Source organism: Protopterus annectens, chromosome 2.part0, assembly GCF_019279795.1.
Source record: "Protopterus annectens isolate FY-2018-M chromosome 2.part0, PAN1.0, whole genome shotgun sequence".
Taxonomy (NCBI): Eukaryota; Metazoa; Chordata; order Ceratodontiformes; family Protopteridae; genus Protopterus; species Protopterus annectens.
Window position 1 is genome coordinate 257026501 of NC_056728.1, and position 25465 is coordinate 257051965.

At 41.5% G+C, this 25465-nt stretch overlaps 1 protein-coding gene across 1 annotated transcript in view; it reads right to left on the reverse strand.

Annotated features, from left to right (window-relative positions):
• PTPN4 (protein tyrosine phosphatase non-receptor type 4) overlaps positions 1 to 25465 on the reverse strand; it is a 3248454-nt gene that overhangs the window by 868840 nt on the left and 2354149 nt on the right. The gene's annotated exons all lie outside the window — the stretch shown is intronic.

Sequence of the window (25465 nt, forward strand, 5' to 3'; positions counted from 1 at the left end):
GTGTGTGTGTGTATGTATGACACATCCTTTTCAATATTAAATGCATCATTCACAAACAGAACAGGAACTAGTTGATTACCAAAACGAGGAATCCGCATTTCAAATGGAAGAATGCAAAAAAAGATAAAATTTAAATAATTATATGTGCAAAAAGAAAGATAATGATTACATGGATTAACAAGATAATCAGAGAAAGAATGAATGAACGTACAAACTAATATATTTTGCAGCAGGCAATGATGTGCCTCCCCCCCCTCCCATGTTTGTGATGTACACTAACTCATATACTGAACAAACTGTACTGAATAAGAAATGCCTGCAAATTTAAGTAAAATAAATAAATAAATAAATAAATTATATATATATATATATATATATATATATATATATATCTATATATCTATAACCCAGCCACTGGGGATGCACAAAGCCAGTGCATTTCTTTGTGCCGGTCCCAAGCCCGGATAAATGGGGAGGGTTGTGTCAGGAAGGGCATCCGGCGTAAAACTTCACCAAATAATTTCATGCAGACATCAGTAAATATTTCCATACCGGATCGGTCGAAGCCCAGGTTAACGATGACTGCCACCAGTACCGTTGGCCAACAGGGTGCTGGCGGAAATTGGGCTACTGTTGGCCGAAGGAAAAGAAGAGGTGGAAGGCATAGCCGAAGGCAGGAAGATAGGAGAAAGGCTAGGACTGTGGTAGTGAGGGTCAGAACTTTGAATGATGGCAGTATGACTGGTAGAGGGAGAGAGCTAGCTGATATGATGGACAGAAGGAAGGTTGGTATATTGTGTGTGCAAGAGACCAGATGGAAGGGGAGTAAGGCTAGGTATATCGGAGGTGGGTTTAAATAGTTTTATCATGGTGTGGATGGGAGGAGAAATGGCGTAGGAGTTATCCTGAAGGAACAGTATGCTAAGAGTGTCGGAAAGAGTGATGTTTATGAAGCTGGAAATTGATGATGTAACAATGAATGTTGTTAGTGCATATGCTCCACAAGTTGGGTGTGCAATGGATGAGAAAGAAAACTTTTGGAGTGAATTGGATGAAGTGGTGATGACTGTACCTAAGGGTGAGAGAGTGGTGATTGGAGCAGATTTCAATGGGCATGCTGGTGAAGGGAACAGAGGGGATGACGGAGTGATGGGTAGGTATGGTGTTAAACAAAGGAATGCAGAAGGTCAGATGGTAGTGGATTTTGCGAAAAGGATGGACATGGCTGTGGTGAATACGTATTTAACAAGAGGGAGGAGCATAGGGTGACATACAAGAGTGGAAGAAGATGCAAACAGGTGGATTATATCTTATGTAGGAGGGCCAGTTTGAAGGAGATAGGAGACTGTAAAATGGTGACCGGGGAAAGTGTAGTTAGGCAGCATAGGATGGTGGTTTGTAGGATGATGTTGGTGATCAAGAACAGGAGGAGGAGTGTGAGGGCAGCACCAAGGATCAAATAGTGGAAATTGAAAAAGGGTAATTGTGAGGTGGAGTTCAGGGATGAGTTAAGACAGGCACTGGGTGGCAGTGAAGAGTTACCAAATAGCTGGGTAACTACAGCAGAGCTAGTAAGGGAGATGGCTAGAAAGGTGCTTGGTATGACATCTGGACAGAGGAAGGATGACAAGGAGACATGGTGGTGGAATGAGGAAGTACAGGAGAGTATACAGAGAAAGAGGTTGGCAAAGAAGAAGTGGGACTGTCAGAGAGATGAAGAAAGTAGACAGGAGTATAAGGAGATGATGTGCATGGCAAAGAGAGAGGTGGCGAAGGCTAAGGATAAGGCATATGAAGAGTTGTATGAAAGGTTGGACACTAAGGAGGGACAAAAGGACCTGTACCGATTGGCTAGACAGAGGGACCGAGCTAGGAAAGATGTGCAGCAGGTAAAGGTGATAAAGGATAATGAAGGAAACATACTCACAAGCGAGGAGAGTATGTTGAGGAGATAGAAAGAGTACTTTGAGGGGTTGTTGAATAAAGAGAATGAGAGGGAGAGAAGGTTGGATGATGTGGGGATAGAAAATGATGAAGTACAATGGATTAGCAAGGAGGAAGTAAGGAGAGCTATGAAGAGGATAAAGAATGGAAAGGCTGATGGCCCAGATGACATATCTCTGGAAGCATGGAGGTGTTTAGGTGAAATGGCAGTGGAGTTTTTAACCAGATTGTTTAATGAAATCTTGGAAAGTGAGAGGATGCCTGAGGAATGGAGAAAAAGTGTTTTGGTACCGATTTTTAAGAATAAGGGTGATGTGCAGAGCTGTAGTAACTACAGAGGGAATAAATTGATCAGTCACAGTATGAAGTTATGGGAAAGAGTAGTGGAAGCTAGGTTAAGAAGGGACGTGATGATTAGTGATCAGCAGTATGGTTTCATGCCAGGAAAGAGCACTACAGATGCGATGTTTGCTCTGAGAGTGCTGATGGAGAAGTACAGAGAATGTCAAAAGGAGTTGCATTGTGTTTTTGTAGACTTAGAGAAAGCATATGACAGGGTGCCTAGAGAGGAGTTGTGGTATTGTATGAGGAAGGCAGGAGTGTCACAGAAGTATGTAAGAGTGGTACAGGATATGTACGAGGGTAGTGTGACAGCAGTGAGGTCTGCGGTGTGAGTGACAGATGCGTTTAAGGTGGGGTTACATCAAGGAACAGCTCTGAGCCCTTTCTTATTTGCAATGGTGATGGACAGGTTGACAGATGAGATCAGACAGGAGTCCCCGTGGACTATGATGTTTGCAGATGACATTGTGATCTGTAGTGAGAGTAGGGAACAGGTGGAGGAGACCCTGCAGAGATGGAGATATGATCTAGAAAGAGAGGAATGAAGGTTAGCAGGACTAAGACAGAATATGTGTGTGTGAATGAAAGGGAGGATAGAGGAATGGTGAGGATGCAAGAAGTAGAGGTGGCGAAGGTGGATGAGTTTAAATACTTGGGATCAATAGATCAGAGTAACGGTGAGTGTGGAAGAGAGGTGAATAAGAGAGTACATGCAGGATGGAGTGGGTGGAGAAGAGTGTCAGGAGTGATTTGTGACAGACTAGTACCAGTAAGAGTGAAAGGGAAGGTCTACAAGAGGGTAGTGAGACCTGCTATATTATATGGGTTGGAGACAGCGGCACTGACAAAAAGGCAGGAGTCTGAGCTGGATGTGGCAGAGTTAAAGATGTTAAGATTTGCATGCACTGGGTGTGATGAGGGTGGATAGGATTAGGAATAAGTATATTAGGGTCTATATTATATCATTGAACGCTTAAAAAAGCGAACGCTGATTGATCGACCTAATTTAAGTGAAAGCTTACAATCTCGAACTGTCAGATCAGCGATTTTTTTCCCAGGGAAAAAAATCGCTGATACAAAACACATACACACAACACAAGCACACCAAACAAACAGAAATCCACACACATACACCTAAACTCTGATACCTAACCCTACACTAAACTATGCACACACCACTAACTACCCATTTACCTTAACCCAAACCCTAAGGTCCGTCACTATCGCACACTCACCTCACTCGCTCCCTAACCCACTTAAATCCGCCCTAACCCTCATGTCCACTCAATCGCACACACACCTAACCCGAGCCCTAACCCTAAATCACCTAAATCACCCTAATACTCACATCCACACAATCGCACACTTACCTGAAGCCGACCGGTAACTTTCCACCATAACAGTGAAAATACCGAAGCAACAGAAACGGACAACCGAATTCTTTCCCTAGGAAAAAATTCGAGTTTCTGCTGCTTCGATATTTTGCAGTTTCGCGAAAATAAGTTTGATCAATCAGCATTCGCTTTTTTAAGCGTTCGAGGATATAATATAGATCCGTATATTAGATGGTCAGCCTAGGTTGGAAGGTTTGGAGACAAAGCCAGAGAGGCAAAATTACGTTGGTTTGGACATGTGCTGAGGAGGGATGCTGAGTACATTGGGAAAAAGATGCTAAGGATGAAGCTACCAGGTAACAGGAAAAGAGGAAGGCCTAAGATAAGATTTATGGATGTGGTGAGAGAGGACATGCAGGTGGTTGGTATGACAGAGCAAGATTCAGAGGACAAGAAGAAATGGAAACAGATGATCCGCTGTGGCGACCCCCAACAGGAACAGCCGAAAGAAGAAGATGATGATGATATATATATATATATATATATATATATATATGGAGAGAGAGAGGGGTACACATTTACTGCAAAGTACTACAACCTTGGTGTTTGCTTGTTGCATTGTCAGTGGCTCAACAGACAGCACACTTTCCTTTGGCAAGCTGTAAGTTCTATCCCCACAACAGGTGCTTGGATTCATTTTCCAATACTGAAACTGCAGTGCAGCATAAGGGTGTGTGTTGCTGCAATCCTGAGTGTGCCATCCTTTGGATGAGATGTCAAATTGAGGCCTTATTTACCTGAGCTGGCAGTAGTTTAGGTAGATGTAAAAGATACCATGACACTTATTGAAAAGAGGTGGACAAGTTTCCTGGTGCCCTGGCCAAATTTCCCCTAGTCAGTATAACTACTACTTTGGTTCTCTCTGACAAGAGACCACTGGCCTAGTGAGACCTGCTCAGTCAAATTGGGAAAAATAAATACAAACACTATAATTTAACTATCCTTTGTTGACTGGTTCAATATGAAGAACATCTATGCGCTTGAGAATATACATACAAATATCCCACGTAATCTGAATCACCAGAAAGATATCCTGGAAAAGGAAGAGTACCAGTCAACAAAATTTACTTTCTGATGAATTGGTTTGAGTTTGCTAGATCCAGAACAAAACTCCATAGATGGTCTTCTTGCAAACAGGGAAGAATCTGGTATAACAAAACACAGCATTTTCCCTGCTCTGTGGGTGCACTGGTTAGATAGCTTGAATGTCCAAAGCTCACACAATTAATGGTAAATCACGTACTACAGCAACTAAGGCAGCCAAGGGCAATGAGGTCCCCTAGTGACATCACCTTCACAATATTGCGAGATAAAAGGAAGATCCTTTAGAATATGTTTATTTTAGCTGACCAGGGGAAAGTCTGACTGTACAGTGCCCGTTTTCAGCAGGGGAGAAAAGCCCCACAAAATTACATGAATACCTAGTTAGTAAAATTTTTACAGTATAGTTCAATAAGTTCAGTGACATTTTATATAACTTTATCCAGTGACAGTTGTACAATTATATAACACTAACAGTACAAAAATATATTTTGCAAAACATTGAAAATGTTTACCACTACACATAAGGAAGGTCAACAGTCTGATAGAATTCAAAAGGGAATGTGTTACAAGGATATGTATATTTATAAAATAGTACTAGTTCATAATGACTTATGTCAGCAGCTAGACAGACTCCTATAAAACTAGAAGAAACATGTTTTTAGCATATCATTTGAGTTATGAAAAGGATCCTCCCTGATAGGTTATATGGCCGAGGTGGTTGATCCTCTCCTTCTGATTAGCAGTCTGCATCTCTACATCTTTTAATTAAACATCCCATGTGTAGAATCAGACAAGCACCTCGGTTTACACAAAATGTGAAATCACCAACTGACTACAACATAAGTCTGGAAGTTCATCGCCTTGCCTGTGACATGGACCCACTTGAAGATAAACAATTACAATGAAGATTTGTAATCCACATTGCTGACAAGTGACATAACAAATACATATATACCTGGCTTATACAAAATACAAAAACACAGGCCAGAGTGAGTTAGAAACAGAATATCACAATCCAACCAAGGAGGACTACAGAAAGGTATTCCTGACCCACCAGATAAGGTCTCTTTTGAAGAGCTGATGAAATAGCACATCTGTTACATGTGATACTGAAAAAGCTGTCTTGTTGGATGCTATGCTTGGGCTGAATCCCAAACACGGAAATCATCAGGGAGGCAGGAGACAGAAAACACACACCACAGATTAAGTAATGAGGAATACCAAGAATGAAGATCCAGCTCTGTAACTATTGAGGAAAAGAATGCCTAGAAAGGGAGCCCAAAGACCACACCAAGCAACTAGGACAGACCAAGCAATTGCTGGATGCAGCAACTGCTAAACAGGACTGATGTCGATGAAAAGATCACTGTACTGCTAGAGTTCGTTGAAGAATTCTCATATGAAGATGAGCCATGGGTATTGAAATTACTGGAGCACCCATCGACTCTAAAGCTTTGAGTACTATATTTGCTAGGGGAGAAGAATGAGCAAGATCCTATCTGACATGCAACATCAAAAAAAGAATGCTGTTTTGAGGCAGAAAAGCTAGACAATTGTGTCTAGATGAGCCCCTATAAACTCCAAGACTTGAACTGGATGAAGCTGTGACTTAGACAGATTGATGGTAATTCCCAGAGAGTGAGACAGCTGGAGCAAGTAATCTCTGGCTCTTTCCAGATGATGCCTGATTGGTGCAGTAAAGAGTCAGTCGTCTAAGAAAGAAAACACTAAATCTGAGCAGTCTTAGATGAGCTGCTACCACTGCCGTGCATTTGGTGAACACCTCGGGGGGCTGTAGTAAGAAGGGTAGGGCTCTGAATTGGTAATAACTGGCTCCCAGCTGAAGTGTAGGTATGCTCGAGATCACCAGTTCATTTTAATATCACAGTACCTGTCTTCCAGTCGTCTTTCTGTAGGAGAGGTAGAATGGACTGAACAGTGACCATCCAATGTGGAATTCTTTACAAACTGGTTCAGATAACTGAGATCCAAAAAGGGTCTCAAATTCCCCATTTTCTTTGGCACTAAACAGAACCTTGAGCACATTCTGGATCATCTTTGGTCTGATGGCCCTCTTGGATGACTTTTTTGTCCAGCGGCTTTTGAATCTCTAGAGCTGCTAACTCCCTCTGCTTGGGTGGGATATCAGGGAGACATTCCCTTTTGCTTTGAGGAACCAGAAAAAAGGGAATGAAATATCTTCTGGATATGAACATCTGCACTCATGAATCTTTTGTGATGGCTATCCAGGCTTTTAGGTGCAAGGACAAGTGCCCCCTGACTGCCTCCAGAGAGGGACAGTCGGGAAATCTTTCAGGAATGCTGAAAGAATCTGTCCAAGAAGGAATCTTGAGACCCTTGATTCTATGGTCCCCCTCTGCCACGTGGGAGATGCCTTCCATTGTAGCTATTCCCTCTCTGAAGGAAAAGTCTGTGTGTGACTCTTGGAAAGGTCCTTGAAATTCCTGGAACCACAAGTTTTTATCACCGAGTTGATTCCTAGAAAAGGGTCTCTGTGGGGTAGGAAAGTGGATTCCTACAGCAGACAAGATCTTTTCATCTTTCTCACTGCAAGAAAACATTTCAAACTGTGGGCCCAAACAAAGAAGATCCATCAAAAGGAGCATTCATAAATGACGCCTTGAAGGGCTCTGCAAAATCTCAACTGCATCTAGGCATGTCTCCTAATGGCTATGCCTGAACTGACCACCCGTGAGAAACCTTCAGCTGCGTGCAAGATTAACCTCATGGATGTATTAGTAATGGGTTGCAGGGTGGCCAGTCATGAGGAAAAAGACTTTTGTTCCTCTGTGGACATGGACCTGGGGTAGAGCTAGAGAGTTTCTTAACCAAGTCTCTTTGTAACCTAACAAAATATGCCAAGTAATTTAGCGACTCTAAGGCAAAGGTCGGTGAAGCATACACTTGCTTCCCAAACTTGTTCAACATCCTAGACTGACAATTAGGGGGATAGACAGTGGAGCTCTGTTCAAGCCACGTTTTAGTGGCTGCTGCAACAACCATGGCATCTACAGGGATTTCCCTAGGTCCAGTGCTGTCTGTCAGATGGGGTGCTCAAACTTTTGTCCAGGCATTTGGTGATCAGTTCCTCAGAGCTTGTTTAATTACATGCCCTGCTGCAGACAAAGTCTATAAGCTCATGTGGTAAGGGGTAACCAAAGACGTAGATGGCCAGACCTAAAGGCTTCCAAGAACACTGATTCCCCCTGGGAAGGGGTTTGTGAAAACCACCCTTTTGGTGAAGGATCTCTAAGATATGTCTCCAAATGAGACATCCTCAGGTGGAGATCTAAGGGGACCCCTTCCCCTTCATCAAAATCAGTGTCTTCTGTGATGGATTCCTACAGGGAAATCCAACTGCTTCCTCTTCTGCGACCTCTTCCGAGGAACCTCTTCGGTGGTTTGTTCTGGAGAGTTGTCAGAAAAAGTGAGGAGTTCCCTGGCAGGAACTGCATGGAAGCTCATACAGGATCCCTGAGGTGTAGGATGGTTAGACTCAGGCACAGGATCTGAATAGGGAACAGGGAATGGATCCAAAGAAGCAAGAGTCAAAACTGCTCTGGGGTGAGAGAAAACCAACTCCACCACCTCAAAGGTGGAAGGACCAGAGAAGCCAAAGACAATTCAACCAGAGCCAAGACTCTCAGTGCAGACGAACCAAGGCCTTCCATGACTGTCTGCTCCGAAGGAGGAGTCAGAGCCGATCTGTCCAATGCTGAAACCCTGAGGGGAAGCAATGGCTCCTAAAGCTTCAGAGTCAATGTCAACCCCTTGGATCCAACCCCAGTGCTTTGACTCTGAGAATGATCATGCTGCAGAAGGACAAAAGACTATCGGATCAAGGAAGTCGCCAGAGTGGAAAATAGAAGAATCTTCAGATCTGATGATTCTACACTTGGGGATCTTGGAACCAAGGGCCCCAAAACAGTAGGTCAGATCAGAGAAGGAGGGATAACAGGCTGGAAAGAGGGTTTAAGGCTCATGGATCCAGAGCTAGCAAGACCCCCATCTGGATCTGTGTCCTAAGGAATTGTCTTATCATCCTATCCACCTCTGCCTCAAAGACTTCAGGAGGACCTAATGGAGGAAGAAGTGGAAGGTGGCCTGGAAGACTTTTTAGGAGTCTCCTGAAGAAAAGGAGACTTCAACCTCAGGGATACTGGCTCCAGTGAAACCATGGACTATGGAGCTAAGAAGACTTGGCAACAGTAGATGTCAGATCTGAAGACTTCAGATGCAAACTCTTCAAAACCTTTTTAGTTGGCTCAAAAGGTATTACTGACTTAGGAGACCATGCAGGGGACTGTTTTCGGTGCTCCCTGGGCTCCTTGGATTTATGAGAGGGGGTTTGAGCCCCTCATGATAAAGTACCAGTAGAAGGATGCTTTTTTTAAAACAAGCTTGTTCCTCCTATCACTAATGACCCTGGCATTAAACGCTGCACAAATGTAGCAGGTGGTATCCCAGTGTGCTGGCCCTAGACAATACACACACACACTGTGGGCATCTTATGCCCAGTGGAAGTGCACTTTTGAATCCAGTAGGTTTTTGTCCATACTGTAAGGCAACACATGATAGAAAGCCTATAAACAAGGGAGAAAAGGAAAAGTTTTTTTAAACAATTATAACAGCTAGAAAAATGTTATACCAACAATGGTATGACTAGAAAATACCTCAAAGAGACGTAACAGAAGAAGAAAGGTTACCAACAATAGTAAAGACGACTATTGAAAAAATATCTCAATTCTGGTAGCTAGAAAGTTTAGAAGAGAGGTAAGGGAGATAATATTACTAATAACAAGGAAATATTTTAAGAGAAGAAATATAAATTTTTGCACTCACTAAACCCACAACGAGCTCAAGAGATCGCAATCCCGTCCAAACCTGAAGAGCAGCAAATGGCATCTGAGGTAACACAGTGGTCAGAGACATTATTGGTAAGGGAGGAACTCAAGAGTTAGATCCTAGAATCTAGAGAACGTGGTAGAGTCAGATCCGAGGATCAGATCTGAACCCATTCGTTGAGGAAAGAATGAAAATGACAATTTCCTTGATTATGAGTAAGATGATGCCTTTAGGTGCAGCTGGCAATCTGGGGAAATTGTTTCTATCTGGTGGGTTAAACTTTATACCCAATGTTGTCTGCTCCATCTGGCTTCAACCTGTGGGACACTGGGCCAATTCAGAAGTCTTTAGCCCACTTGGCTCTGGCTTCCTTACCCATAACTCCCCACTCCATCAACTTCCTTGATCTAGTTTGCCACTATTCATGTCTGCAGCTTGGTCTTTGCTCCACTTTACATTGTTATATGTGAAGAGTTACGCATAGTATCTTTGGAAAGATTTTTTTTCCTTACCCCTGTAAGTAGTCAGTGTTGTCCTAGTACTGTTACATAATTCATGCATTAGTAGGTAGTGTAGTCTGTAACTCTTTCCCTTCTCACCTTTTTTATCCATTTAACTTTAGGTTGTTTTGGTGTTTCTGTGCATTTTTGAACTGTAGTTTTAGTAGGGTTTTTAGATGGACAAAGGTTGGAAAAAGTGTTTCTCCTAAGAGCACAAGTTGCCATAACAGGATATGCACCTAAAATGTATTTATTATTTGGGTTGCTCCATTTGTGACAGCCTTGGCTCTCAAGCCATCAACAAGTATAGCGGCAAGTTTGTTTTGAAAGAGCTTCTACCCTCTGGTTCTTCTGCTACTGCTTTTCTTCTTCTTCTTCTAGAGCAGATTCACCTTACGACTCCCAAGACTGGGTGTGAGATGTTCCTGTCACGAGACTCCAAGCAGACTAAAGAGGAGTGTATGCAGCCTTTGTCATCATTCACCTCTGGATCTGCTCCCTTGGGTTTCCCACAGCCAAAGTTTCCCAACTTTCTCCTTCCCTAGTAGTCCTGGTGCTGACTTCAGCTCCGATGTCAAGACCATCCCCCCTTCATAGCCCAAATCAGGCAATATTACTTCTCTGGCTTCAAGCATTTCGAGCCCTTTCCTGGTCAAAGGGGCAACTTCAGATAGGGTAGCTTCTCCTTTTTTCCCAACACTCCTCCTCTTTGGTCACCGGAGTCTTCCACTTCACCTCCTTAGCTCAGATCCAGCACTCAGGACTGCCTTCTCACAGATACTCCAAGAAATCCTCCGGAGGCTTATTCTGTCCACTCATTGAGGTCAGCAGGTAGCATCAAAACTACTGATCTGGAGCAGCTGATGAGTTCCTTTTTGAAGACCCATGTTCAGTTAGGGCTGATACCCTTGGGTCTGTGTCCAACACTGAGACTCTCAGCCCATTCAGATCTGAGATCTTTGAGGTCAGCTGAGTTTCCACTTCCCAGATCATATCCAATGGTTTGGCCATCTTAGTCTCCATTCTGTTCCTTGGTAGCCTCTACCAACTTAAGTGTAGTTGGTACCTTGAAGCTGTGGCATCGAAGCTGGGGTTTCCGGGTTGAGGTCAACAGCTCCTGTGGTTGGATCTTTGCTTACTCTAAGAGCTTCAGCTTCAGACAATTTGGTTCTGCTCTCAGCATTGGGTGTAGGCATGGCTCTCTTGCGTTCAGGGTTGTTTCTGGTATCCTTGGATACTAGGACCCTTGGATAAGAGAGGTCTGTCTCACCTTGGACTTTGATGTTGTTGAGGATGTTCTCTTCTAGGGATAAGGGTCGGATTTCTCCAAGTGGTACCCCTTCCCAGTTTTCATTTGTTCCTCTGGCTAGCCAACAGTTGGTTCTGTGACAGCCTATGCCAGCCAGCCTTCCAGTGTGACCACACGGCAGGGCTTCCAGACTCTTTCTCCTCTTCCTTGGACTTGCCAGAATGGGAGGTTTGCATGGAGGCTGGCCTATCAAAGTCCCCTTTCCAGAGGAGTCAGTATTTCTGGAGGTCTTTGGTATAGGCCCATCCATGCCTTGGGTGGTTCCCCTGTGGATGCCTTTATAGACCTGGTATCCCGGAGGAAGTGGAAGGAGCCTGACACAGTGCTACCCATTACTAGTAAGCTGGATAGAGATCTTGCCCCTCCCAAAGAGGGGCTTCGTTGGAGTAAGGGTCTGTTGGTCAATGCCATTGTGGCAACAGCCACCAAGGAGGAGATTTCGGAGGACAGCTCCTCATTTCACCCCCTGAACAGTCTCAATTAGGGAAGCATGACTGTGCCTCATCTACCCTTGCATTGAGGGTATTGACTTATCTCACTTGACAAGGCTTCAATGGGACCTACTGTCCAAAGTGTAAAGTACCCTCAAGACACAGCAGTCTCTGAATACTCAGAAAAAGACTCAGTTGTCCACCTTGATTTCCATCACCAATGTTTCAATGAGTCTCATCTTTAATGCAGCTGATTGAGCGTATTGAGCAGCAGGCTACGGGAGTGCAATGCAGTGCCACGCCTGGATTCTACGTAACTCTGAGGACTGTTTCAAAGCATCCTTCCATCAATGCCCCTCTTGATGGGTCCCTCTTTGTTTGGGCCCAATGTTAAGGACACTCTGTTGAGAAGCAAACAAAATGGGAAAACTCTGCCCCCCAAAGTAGGTTTTTCTACCCCCTGTGGACCTTTTCTAGGAATCAAAAAAGGGGTAAGCATCTTACGGGGCAGGAGTAGTCCATAGAATCAGGGCTTTCATGAGCCTTTTTCTACTGAGCTGTTCCAGGGATCCTGAAGGTTTGCTTGGCTGCTCTTCTCCAGAAGCAGTCAGTGGTTGTCTAGCTCCCCATCCAAAAGCTGGGAAGGCCACTGACTCAGAAATGTTGGTGTTGAGAGTCATACCCAGAGGTTATTACATTCCATTTTTGGAAGTCCCAAACTATTACCCAAAACATCTCCTAGATATTCCACCTCATCGGAGACTTTATGCAGCAGCAGAGATACAAAAGCTGCTTATAAATTGAATCATTTAGGAGGTCTAACTAGACCAAGTAAGATCCAGTGTCTTTCAGGATCTTTTTAGTTCCAAAGAAAATAACAAACATCATACCAATTTTGAATTTGAGCAAGCTGATCCAGTTTGTCAAAAAGACCAAGTATCGGATGGTCACAGTGCAGTCTATCTTACCTCTTCTGAGGAAGGATGATTGGATGTGCTCAATAAACCACAAGGACGCTTACCATCACATCAAGATAGATGGTCATGGTCATTCCCGGAGGTTTCTTTGCTTCCATCTGGGACCCAAACATTACTAGTTCAGGGCCCTGCCATTTGGTCTCACCACTGCCCCTTGGGTGTTTAACAAGAACATGGCAGAGGGCACAGCCTTGCTCTGGCTGCAGGGTTTTCAGGACTTTCTGTACCTCCATGATTGGCTCCTGACTGCCCCCACAAAGTTCTTCTTTGATCATGGCCACAGACTCCTTCACTCATGTGTGGCAGCTTAGGCATTACAGTCAACTATCCAAAAACAAGCCTTCAGCCTGTACAAGTTCGGGATTTCAAAGGGTGTCATTTACACATGATCTATCAAATCGTCAGGCTCCTGAGCTCCAGAGTTCTCAACCTCCGGGTTCAAGCCCTGTCTGTGCTTGCAACTCCAAAACCATTGGCTCATGCGCTTAAGAAACTTTTGGGTCATACAGCAGCACTAGTAGGACGGGTTCCTTTAGCCAGATATTACATGTGGGCCTATAATGGCTAGCCTAGGGTCCATAGAGAGATGGAGCTTAACACTATTTGTATTCCTAACCAGGCTGCTGTATTAAGCAAGACAACAAACAAAATATAGCTCAAACAGCCTGAATAACACAGTCCCTCCTACCAACTTCATTTCATTGATATTGATTAAATGACAGCATATCTGTAAAAAATCTGGTTAACTGCTAGCATATTTAAAAAAGAATTTAGTAAAATATCTGGCTAACTGTTAATTGAGTAAAAAGTACTGTAAAATCCTATTCTTTTAGTTCAAGACCTCATACTCACAGACCTTAGGAATCCTGTGGTCTGGACTAGCCAATTAGAAGCTTGGTTTACCACCCCATGACTAGCTACGTATGCAAGCTTACTTCTAGGACTGCTGTGACCGCCATATTCAAACCCCTAGTGCCTATGGACCCAGTCGGCGGTTTCTCTATACAAACGCAGTATGCTAGAATTGATTTTTAACCATTTTATTGACTGTGTGTTGAAATTTTAACTTTTTAAGCTTAGCGACGTGCATTGTAGTGAAATATTAAAAACGGTAGAGCAGAAGGGATGTATAGCATCACAGAGTGGAATTACCTGCAATGCTTTTATGCCAGAAGTGATTTTTAAGCATTTTATTAACTACATGTTGAAATTTTAACTTTTTAAGCTTAGCGACATGTAATGAAGTGACACATTAAAATGTTAGTTTAAGTACCAAGAGCAGAAGTGATTTCTAGCATTAGCAAGTAGATTTACCTGTTATGCTTTTGAGTGTAACTACTGATAGCATACTACCACAACTGAAATTAACTGTGTAAAGCTCTCTGAAATACTTGTGCTGATAACTGCTGCTCTGCCTGAAAGTTATAACAGTGTGTATGTTATTACATAAGCTGTGGTCCTACTAGACTACATGAATGCACTGCCTGAAAGTATAATACTGTTTGCATGCTGTTATATAAACTGTAGTTCCTTTTAGGATCCATGCACTTACTTACTGTACCAGGTCTTTCCATCCCACCTGTCCTTACCTCAAACGGCTCAATCTGGGCTGAAACTACCTCTCTGAAAACTAAAAGAAAACCACTCCTGCACTGTCCCTAGCCAAGGAAAAGGACTGCAAGGTCTATATCTTAAGTGGAAACTGTAAAGCTAGTAAATTGCAGATAGAGAGATTCAGCTTAACATTATTTGTATTCCTAATCAGGCTGCTGTATTAAGCAAGACAACAAACAAAATATAGCTCAAATGGCCTGAATAAATTGGTCCCTCCTACCAACTTCATCTCATTGATATTGATTAAATGATAGCATATCTGTAAAAAAAATTGGTTAACTGTTAACATATTTAAAAAATAATTTAGTAAAATATCTGGCTAACTGTTAATTGAGTAAAAAGTACTGTAAAATCCTATTCTTTTAGTTCAAGACCTCATACTCACAGACCTTAGGAATCCTGTGGTCTGGACTAGCCCCGCTCCACTCAGGCTTGCTCCACACCTCACCCTGCCTCCAAACCCCACCCACCCCCACTAGAGCTAAATTTAAACCCCAACAAACCACTCCTCCTTCCATAACCTATCACAGACAACCCACATTTCCATATACAACCCCTTCCTGCCACTAGTCCTCTGGATTCCCAACCCACATTCCTTAGCCAAGTGCTACATTAACTATCAAAATGAGACCAATTATGTTCCTCTTGTCAGTACTGCTTGGGCCATATCTCCTCACCATCTATGAAAATCAGCCCTACGTTGGCTTTCACCACCCCTTATCCCAAACCAACACTGCTCCTACCTTAAATAAATCAGATCAACTCATAGCTTACTACAAACCTGTCTTTTCCGCTTTTAACAACCACCAACTAACTAGACCCATGGTCCATCTCCCGAAAACTAGATATTATCATAAAATAATTCCTTAAACTAATAATTACTATACAACATAGTCTGATAAGGAATGGAGACATTCACCCTAACCCTGGACCCACCCTTCCCACAAGCTCCAAGCCCACTACCACTTTTAACATTTGCGTCAACAACTATTGGCAAAAACCAATAAAGTAACCAAAGAACAAAAAATACAACAAACTCCGCTGTATGGTACAATAAAGGCTGTCCTCCACCTGATATATTCCAAAAATTAGGCACACTGAGCGTAAACGAATACACTTTTATTCACAAAATAAAAACATACAGATCGAGCGCGCTTTCATCTCATTAGCTGAGACTTCTTCAGAATCGGATTCTTTTAACATTTGGCCAAATACAAGGCCCCTAACTCTCTCCTGACTTGTCATCTAAATATCAGGAGTATTATCTTGCTAAAACCAGGAACTAAAGACAATGAGGTTATTCCACCAGGGAACTCAGACTAGACTGTAACATTAGGAAAGGTGGAGGAGTAGCAGTTCTGCTTAAAAACACACCAGATGTCACACTAGCCCCACAACCACCCCCCTTGTTCAATAATGCAGAAGTTCTCGTTAGCAAACTACAGCTTAACAAATGTAAATCTATATTCATCGCCTGCATTTACATCCCCCCAGGCAACAATGCAAATACCTTAGAAGACTTCCTCCAATGGCTTTCTAACACATACTCCCATGAAACTATGGTGTTAGGAGATGTTAACATTGACTGGAACAATTGTTCCTCTGAATCTCACACCACTCACGTAAACCTTCACAGCTATACCCAACTCATATCCTCAGCCACCAGAATAAATAAATCCAACATCAAAGGTAGTATTCTGGACTGGATTCTTATCAACACTCACCCAGACCTGTACAACACTGGTACCCTCCCAGATGATATGTGACCACTTACTCACTTACATCATTAAGCATAAAGTAGATGACCACCACCAAGTTCTCTATAAATCTATCAAAAACAATAAGAACTATAACTCCACTGACTTTCAGAATGAACTCAAAGCATGCAATTGGGCCATCCTAAAAGATCTTCCACTGGATGATGCTGTAGCCAATTTTAATTCTAAATTCCTCACCATTCTAGATTTCCACACTCCTATCCGCACCCTCAGAGCCAAAACTAGGACTGCCCCCTGGCTCTCTAAAGTAACCAAAACCAAAATCATAGCAAGAAACAAAGCATGGGACAAATGGCGCGCCTCAAAAGACCCACTTGACCATATTAAATTCCAGCAGCTAAAGAATGATACTAAGAAAGCCACATTGTTAGAAAAAAAGACTTCTACCAAAACCTTTAGCAAAAACATCATAACAAACCTCAAAAATTTTAGGCAGGAATAAACAAACTACTCCACCCAGGCCAAACCACCACCCCCACCCCATCAGCTTGTAATCTAAAAACTCCAGAGGAAACTGCAAACATCTTTAACAATTTCTTTACCAAGACCATCCAGTCAATAGCTAGCCAACTACCCCCCACCTGCTCCTTTCAAAATTCCTCCTCAACCACTAACCCACTCCCTTTTAACTTCCAGCCTATATCTACATCTACCATCAGACCTCTAATTAACAAACTAAAACCCACTACCCTAGCAGCTGATCTCCTCCCACCAGAATATTTACAGAAAGGGGCAGATGCCATTGCATACCTTATTTCTATTATAATAAACCGCACCTTGTCTGAAGCCACCATCCCCCCTCTCTGGAAGGTTTCCCACGTTATTCCCCTCCATAAGGGAGGGAACTCATTAGACCTCTCAAACTACAGACCAACAGCCATACTATCACCACTGGCCAAAATAATGGAAAAATGCATCCATAACCAATTAATTTTTTTATTTATTTTATTTATTTTACATTTGTTGACCGGGCTAATCTAGCTGGATATATTTACATTTTCAGTAGAGGCCCGGGGAGAAAAGCTCCAACATTAATAGTTAGATCATTACTTAAAATACAGCAACAAGGTTGGTAAACATAGTTGAAACATCGTAAATTAAAGTAGTTCAAATAAGTATACAAAAATCAGTAAAAAAAAAAAAAAAAAGTGATCAAAAAAGATATTTACACTAGTATAGAAATTAAGAATGGTGAGATGAATTCTATTACACAAAAAAGTGATAGTGTTATTATTTACTAGGTTGTACTAAATAAGCAGGATGAATCTACGAAATTGCTTCATTGTGGTCAGCAGTTTAGTTCTTCTTCATAGAAATTAAAGAAATATGTGTGAAAAATTGGTAGGGTGTAGAAGTAATCTTAGTAGAGGGAAAGGTTAGTCAGGTTTACAACATGGACATAACCACTGAATTTTAAAGTATGTTTTAAGTCTTTGTTTAAAGAGAGGCAAAGAAGAAAGTGTTGTTAGTTCATTTGGAAGGTGGTTCCAGTTTTTTCCCACTGTGTTAGAAAACAGGGAATCTCCAGCCAAGTTATTAGTTTTGGTTATACTAGCTAGAAGCTTGTTAGAGGAGTGCAGTGAGTTTAGGTTTTTATAAGGGATTATGAGATTGGATAGTATAGGAGTGTTATTAGGTTGATAAAATATCTTGTGGGTCATGGTTAGTTGGGAGATTTTCAGAAGGTTTTGAAGTTCAAGCCAGCCCAGCTGCTTTAGATTTAGACAGTGGTGAGTTCGAAAGGGGTTACCAGTGGCAAATCTGGCGATGCTGTTATAGGCATGCTGTAGTTTGACAAGGTTATTCTTTTTTAGGTTGGTGTATATGGGAGAGGCATAAAGAAGAGTAGAAATTAAATGGGAATGAGCAATTTTGGTTTTAGCTGTTGGAGTTAAGAAAGTTTTGATTCGATATAAGGAGCCAATTTTCCTGTTGACATTTTTAATGGTATTATTTATGTGACTATCAAATGTAAGGTTGTTATCAATAGTAATTCCTAACAGTTTAGTTGTAGAGTCAGGGTGTATGATTGTGCTATTATTGGAAATGACAGAGAAATCAATTGGGGTAGACTTATTAGAGGGTGTAAAGAGAAGGAGCTTGTTTTTTTTTTGCATTAAGAAGGAGACAACGTTTTGTGAACCATGTTTCTACTGTGCTAAATACATTCTGAGTCAGGGAATGTAGTGCAGAAGGTGAGGTTGCTGAGCAAATTAATGTTGAATCATCTGCATATTGAATGCAGGTGGCCTGTGGGATTGCTACATGCAGGTAGTTAATAAAAAGAGAAAAAAGAAGTGGGCCTAGAATGGAGCCCTGAGGGACTCCCAGTGTAACAGGTAGAAGGGATGATATATTATTTGCCCAGAGAACTGCTTGTTGTCTATTGGTTAGGTAGGACCTGAACCATTTAATAGCTAAAGAGTCAAGAGAGAAGGATTCAAGAATGTTGATCAGAAGTGCATGGTTAACCATGTCAAAAGCTTTGGAGAGGTCAATAAAGAGTGCAGATGAGAGGTTGTTGTTATTACGATTTCTGTTTATAACATCTGTAAAGGATAACAGAGTGGTTGTGGTACTATGAGATGGCCTAAAACCATGCTGACATTTAGCTATTATGTTATTTTGTGTTAAATGGTTTAAAAGTTGATGATGAATGCATTTTTCCATGATTTTTGCTAAGGGTGATAAGAGTGCTATTGGTCGATAGTTTGAGTAGTCATTTGAGTTGCCACCTTTGTGAAGGGGAATGATATGGGAGATTTTCCAGATGTTTGGAATGTAACCTTCCTTAATGGTTCTGTTTATGAGGATGGATATAGGATAGGAAATTACTTTGGCTGCTTTTTGGAGGTATTCAGAAGGTAACTGGTCAGCAGAAGGGGTACAAGGCCTAAGTTTTTAGATGAGTTTGTAGATGAAAGTGGTAGATATTGGTTGAATAGAGAATACTGGTAGAGTACTAGGTATGGACGTGGCAAAGTTTGAGCTGTCTGGAAAAAGTTGGCTAGCTAGTGTTTGTATGGTTTCTGTAAAGAAAGAGTTGAAGGCATTGGCTGTTTGGTGGGGGGTGTTTGGGTCTGCCTGAAGAGGGATAAGTGTATGGGAGTGCCCTGGGGAAAGGAGTTTATATACACTAGACCAAAACTTCTGGGGGTTATTTTGGTAATTTTGCTGTATTTTACAGTAGTAGTTCTTTTTGTCTGTGAGTATTGCCTTTTTTGTAGTATTTCTCAGTTGCTTAAAAAGTTGTTGATCAGAAATATTTTTGTTAGCTCTCCACTTTGCCCAGATTTTATTTCTAAGTAAGATCTTTTGTTTGGTTTCATTAGTAAGCCAGGTCACTGGTTTGGCTTTCATTCTAATGGTCCTTTTGGGTGCATGCCTATCAAGGATAGATAGGGAATTGGAGTTTAGATAGTCAACAGCTCCTTGAAGTGGTAGAGTTTTTAGAGGGTTCCAGTTACAAGCACTTAGTTCATTTTGGAATAATGTTAGGTTGAAGTTTTTATTGGTACGTATGTTTCTATAGATGGGGGGATTGGAGATATCATTTTTATGCCTAAGGATATAGGTTAAAGTATGATAACTAACATCATCTGGTAGAATTCCTGTGTTGTAAGTTTGTTTTTGTCTATTTATAAGAATCCAGTCTAGGATGCTCTCTTTTTTATTTGGTTTGTTGATTCTGGTAGAGGTTATGATGGTTTGACTGAAACCATGAAGGTTGATATGGGAGGAGGGATTATCAGCTTTGACAGTTTTCCAATCAGTATTAAAATCACCAAGTATAATAGTTTATTGGGGGTATGTAGAGGACACCCAGCTTAGGATGTTTTCTATGGTGCTAATATTATTACCAGGTGGAATGTAGATGCAGATAATATATAAAGATTTGTTATGGTTTATTTGAAATTTAGTGACAAGTACTTCAGCTTTACTATCTTGTGGTGGGTCAAATGGTAAGGTGGAGATTTGAAGTCCTTCTTTGAATAAGACTGCGACTCCACCACCCTTACTTTTTATACGGTCTAGTCTTAGTATATTGTATCCTTGGGGAATGATTTCATTGTCTTTGGTCTTTGGCTTTAACCATGTTTCTGTTAGACAGAGGATGTCAAAGCTATGGGTATCTAGAAGGGCATGAAGTTGGGTTACTTTGTTATTAACACTTCGGATATTTAGATGTCCTATTAGCAAAGAGTTGGGGTGTTTGGGCTGGGTAATCAGAGTAGGTGGATTTGTAGGGCCAGGGTTGGGGTGTATGTCACCATCTTTTAAGGTGGGCTTACAAAGTCTTGATGTGGGGTTATTAATAATGATTGTTAGATATTTCACTTTTGTTATAGTAGCTGTATGGTATTTAATGTGGGAGAGTCTATGGTATTTAGGTAGTAGGTAGCTGGAAGTTGAGGTAATGTTAAGTTTACTTTTAGGGAAGACAGAATAGTGAATTGTTGTCTGTTTATGGAAGTAGTTAAAGTGGTTATAGTATGTGTTTTCAAATGAGGTAAGTATGTAGGCATAGGTAAGGATAGTTGAAATTATGCTTAAGAGTAGGATTTTAGTAAATTTTGATTTTACAGTTAGAGTCATTTTTGGAGATTTTATGTAAGAGGTTCTAGGAAAGTGAGTGGAATGTAGCAAGCAAGGGGAATTATGAAAGAGAACAGAGTAAAGACTACAATATGTATGCACATTAGAACTGTTCAAACTAAGCACACCAAGACCAAGCACAACATCGCTAAACATGCGTCTTTGTATAACTGAAAAAGTAAGGCAGTTCAAAGGATTTACAATTGTCAGATCTTACAATAACATCCTCAGTTTGGAGAGTTGATCATAGCTCTCTCAGTCATATCACAAATCACAGGCACCAGGTGTACATCTTCAAAAATATATTTATACAGACTGTCAACATTAAATGTACATTTGCAAATCGACAAGGAAAGGCAATTTGCTTATTTATCAACCTAAAGAAAGGAATACGCTTTTTTATTCGTGTGCCTAAAATGCATAAACTTGTTTACTGATACAAAACAAATTACGCCCACCTATTTAAGATATCGACTTTTACCCCAAGTGACACAAAGTTCACTAGGAAAGAAAGCTCTGGCAGATCTATGTGATTAAACCTTTGTACAGAAATTGCCTCAAAACCCAAAAGAAAATTACTGTCACCAATGACTTTCTTAGCACTATACAGGCAGTATTTAATCACATTTTTTAGTTGGTTGGATTTTTAACATAAACCAGCACTTTGCTGCAAAACGTTGTAGGCAATGTCCATTATTAAAGTAAAATGTAAAAAAGCAGCTGAAAAAGGCAACAGGTCAGTTGAAACAACAACACAGCTATGCTTTTCAGGAATACGGCGAGACGCGTGGTAGGTGTTTAACGAAAGTACCCAACGCTAATGAATTGACATTTAACCTCCAAACCCATTGCCACTGACAGAATATAGCAGTACACTACTCACTCAAACAAGCATTTGGCCAACTTAATCAACTGGCACGACCAAAATAGCCACTGCAAGGTGACTCGCTGTTTTCAGAAGGCATTTCTAAAAGCATAGAACAATCTTTCAAGCACAAGAAAGTTCTTCTCAATCACTCACAAACCCAGCCAATAATGTACTTCCATAAGTACACAGGAATCTAACTAATATCCACGTTCAAACCATGCCCGATAAGGCTATGAAACACTGCAATAACTTGGTCTGATCCCCGTTGGAAGGAGATTTGTAGTTTGACAAAAATCATAATAGAAGCCCTCGATGCCAACAGTACACATCAACAAAGCTGTTGCTCGATAGTCACAAAATCAGTATTTTATGACTGCTCCCAAGAGGTGCTGCTTCCTGCAATATATTTTGATCAACTGACAAACACACGACTACAGCCAATGTTACTCAACTCTTGACGTCTGAATCATACATGCTGTAGTAAATCTCACTGTACTCTCTTTAGTGTTATTCTTTCTTTCTTTTTTAAAGTGTTTTAAGCTTGAATATGGCTCGTGCTGCTGCTATGACTTTGAGGAAAGTCCGTTTTGTAGTTTAAGCCCCAGTGATTCGCATATTAACAAGCTGCTTTGCCATACTGCCAAAATCTTCGAATCAATCCCATTAAGTCATAAAATATGGATTTCTGCTGGCTTGAAATGACTGCTCAGAAGGGTACGATTCTTAGTTTTTCAGAAAGCATTTTCTGGCTGTTACACTTGCAATACAGATTTCTGTAGTTTGTCAGAAGTGGGAAAACATAATTACACACAAATAGTGAAGCATAATGAAAGTAAAGAGACTTTTTTTTTTTTTTAAGAGAGGGAAAAAAATATAAGGCCGGGGTAGCCTCGAAATTAAACGGCTACTGCTCGCAAAGGGAGAAAGCCTCTAACTTAAAACGGCTTCTTCCTAAGAAGCAAGGAGGGAAAAAGGGAGAGATAACCCAGAAGAAAAAAGGGGGCCGCCGACAACGCACAGAAAAAAAATGCCTGAGAGGAAACGACAGCCTATGAACACAAACAACCACTGTAACAAGTATAAGGGTTATAAGACAGTTATACTCTAGCTAATAATGCAAACTAGCCCTGAACAAACAGCAATTTTGACAGAAAGATAGACTACTTAGCCTGAGCCAGCAGAAGACAATCTCGACGCTGCATGCGGCAAACAAGATAATTTTGATTGATTGAGATTAATACACCATCTCACCCAGAATAAACTACTGGCCAACTCTCAGCATGGCTTTAGGCCACAGCACCACCTCAACCTTCCTATCCCTCTCGAACTCTATCAACATCAACCGAAACAATAACAAACTTAACTCAGATCTCTTCCTAGATCTCTCTAAGGCCTTTGATATGGTTACTCACCAACTACTTACCCATAACCTGAAGAAACTCACTAAACAGCAGTTAAATTAAATGGTTCCAATCCTGTCTGACAGACAGCAAGCAGTTTTATGGCAGAATACCCTATCCAGTAATCTACCCATTACACTAGGAGTCCCCCAAGGCTTCATACTAGGATCACTACTCTTCTCAGTCTTTGTCAATGACCTACCCATCATCACTCCCAAGGCCACCTGCATCCAATACACGGACGACTCTACTTTAATCTGCATCGCCTCCTCCTCAACTGAGGTTATGACCCTAACCCAGAATACTTTCAATGATGTAGAAAATGGTTCTCAAATAGTCAGCTTCTCTTAAACCCCAACAAAACTAAGCTGCTAATCTTTTCCCCCACTTCTAAATCCTCCTCACCATTTTTTACTTTAAGTTCCAGCAATGGCACAATTATATCCCCAGATACTCACACAAAACTCCTAGGGGTCACAGTCGACAATACCCTAAAATATGATACCCATGTCAATCAAACCATCAAATCTGTCAAAAAAAACTTGGCTCTCTCTACAAGCTTAAACATTTCCTCACTCCATATGCAAGAACTATCACTTGCTCCCACTTACTATCTACCCTCCTCTATGCCTCCCCCTTTTTCACTAACTTGAATAAAGCCACTCTTAACTAACTTGCTAGCTGTTACAACCATATTGCTAGACTTACTACCTCTAGGACCCACCACTGTATCAACCTAACTCAACTAGGATGGCTTGAATGGCCTAGTCTTCTCCTATACAACCAACTTATAATAGCCCACAAAGTTCTATACCAACCCAAAAAAACACCAGCACTAAACAAGATCATTAAGCCATACAGCAACCTGAGGTCACTGCGCTCTGCTGACAAACTGCTGGTGCAAACAACTAAGAGCAAAAATGTGGCTGGGGACACTCTATTCGCCAACTCAGTAAACAAAACAAGGAACTCGTCACCTGCCGAACTTACTCTCCAACCCTCATTAACCCAGTTCAAAAAAAGCCTCAAACTACACTTCCAAGTGCACTGGCAATGTCCCTGTTCAAACCCTGACTAACTACCACCCACTGGTCTTGGAAACTCTGCCTAATCAAATCACTCATTGATTCTGAAAAGTGTCTGAACTCTTTAAGGGACTAAGCCCTTAACTGCATGTATCAATGTCTGAAACTTAAGCTGCTTTATCTAATTATGTCAATGTTTTATCTATGTTTGCAACCTTACTGAAGACTGCATATTATACTTATTTCTAAGTGTTTCTATTCTTCCTAATGTAATTGTACTCTGCTAACGTGGAGCTTTTCTCCTCGGGCCCCTGCTGAAAATGGACATATATCCAGTCGGACCTTCCCGGTAAACAAATGTAAAATAAAAATAAATAAAATAAATTATTTAGTGGTTCTTCCTGACTCATCCTTTGGATTTCCCTATACAGGTAAATGAAAGGGTGTCACAAGTAAATTCACTGGTGGTTACAGTCTCCCTTGGTAACCGAAGGGAGACCATTTCTAAGTCATTCTCCTTCACTCACAGTCAACTGGAAGTCTCTCTCGTGGGGTGGGCCGGGGCATTTTCAAGGAAAGACAGTCTAATAGTCCTGATCTTCTGCAGAGGCACACATTCACATCAATGTTCTGGAGATGACAGTGGTCCTCCTTGCACTGCAGGCCTTTCAGGATGCCCTTCCCAGGGGTGGGACTGTGATACAGATGGACAATACGTCTGTCATTAGGTATCTCAACAAACAGGAGGAACACTGTCTTACCCTCTTTCAGGAGGTCATGACAGTTTGAGAGTGGATGATCTCCTCTCAGAGTTTTCTGGTAACCACGCATATCCCAGGGAGGTCCAATACTCTGGCCAACAGCCTCAGCAGGAACATTTTGTTACCTCATCAGTGGTCCCTAAATCCAGCAGTGGATTTTTCAGTGATGGAGCACTCCATGTTGCAACCTGTATGAGTCTCTGTCCAACACCAACTGCAGCAGTTATTATGCCATAATTCCTCCTCAGAGCCAATCACTCAGGTGTGCTCTGATGCTTGCTTGGCCCCTGGGACTTCTTTATACTTACCCCCAATTCCTTTGATGGGGAAGTTTCTAAAGAAAGCCACTTTAGGCAAAAAAGAAGGGCTTGTCTGTAAGGTAACCCTATCGTTATGAAAAATGATGCAAAGTGTTTTTGAGGAAAGAGACTGGAGTTCAGACATTCTCTTTGCATAAGCAATGGCTACTTAGTAGAAGACTGTTTTCCATGAAAGGAATTTTAATTCATTTTTAGCTGAAGGTTCAAAAGGTTTCGGAGTTAGATCTTGTAGCACAACTGCAAGATCCCAAAGAGGTGAAGGATCTCTTATTGGTGGTCTGAGAAGAAAAATACCC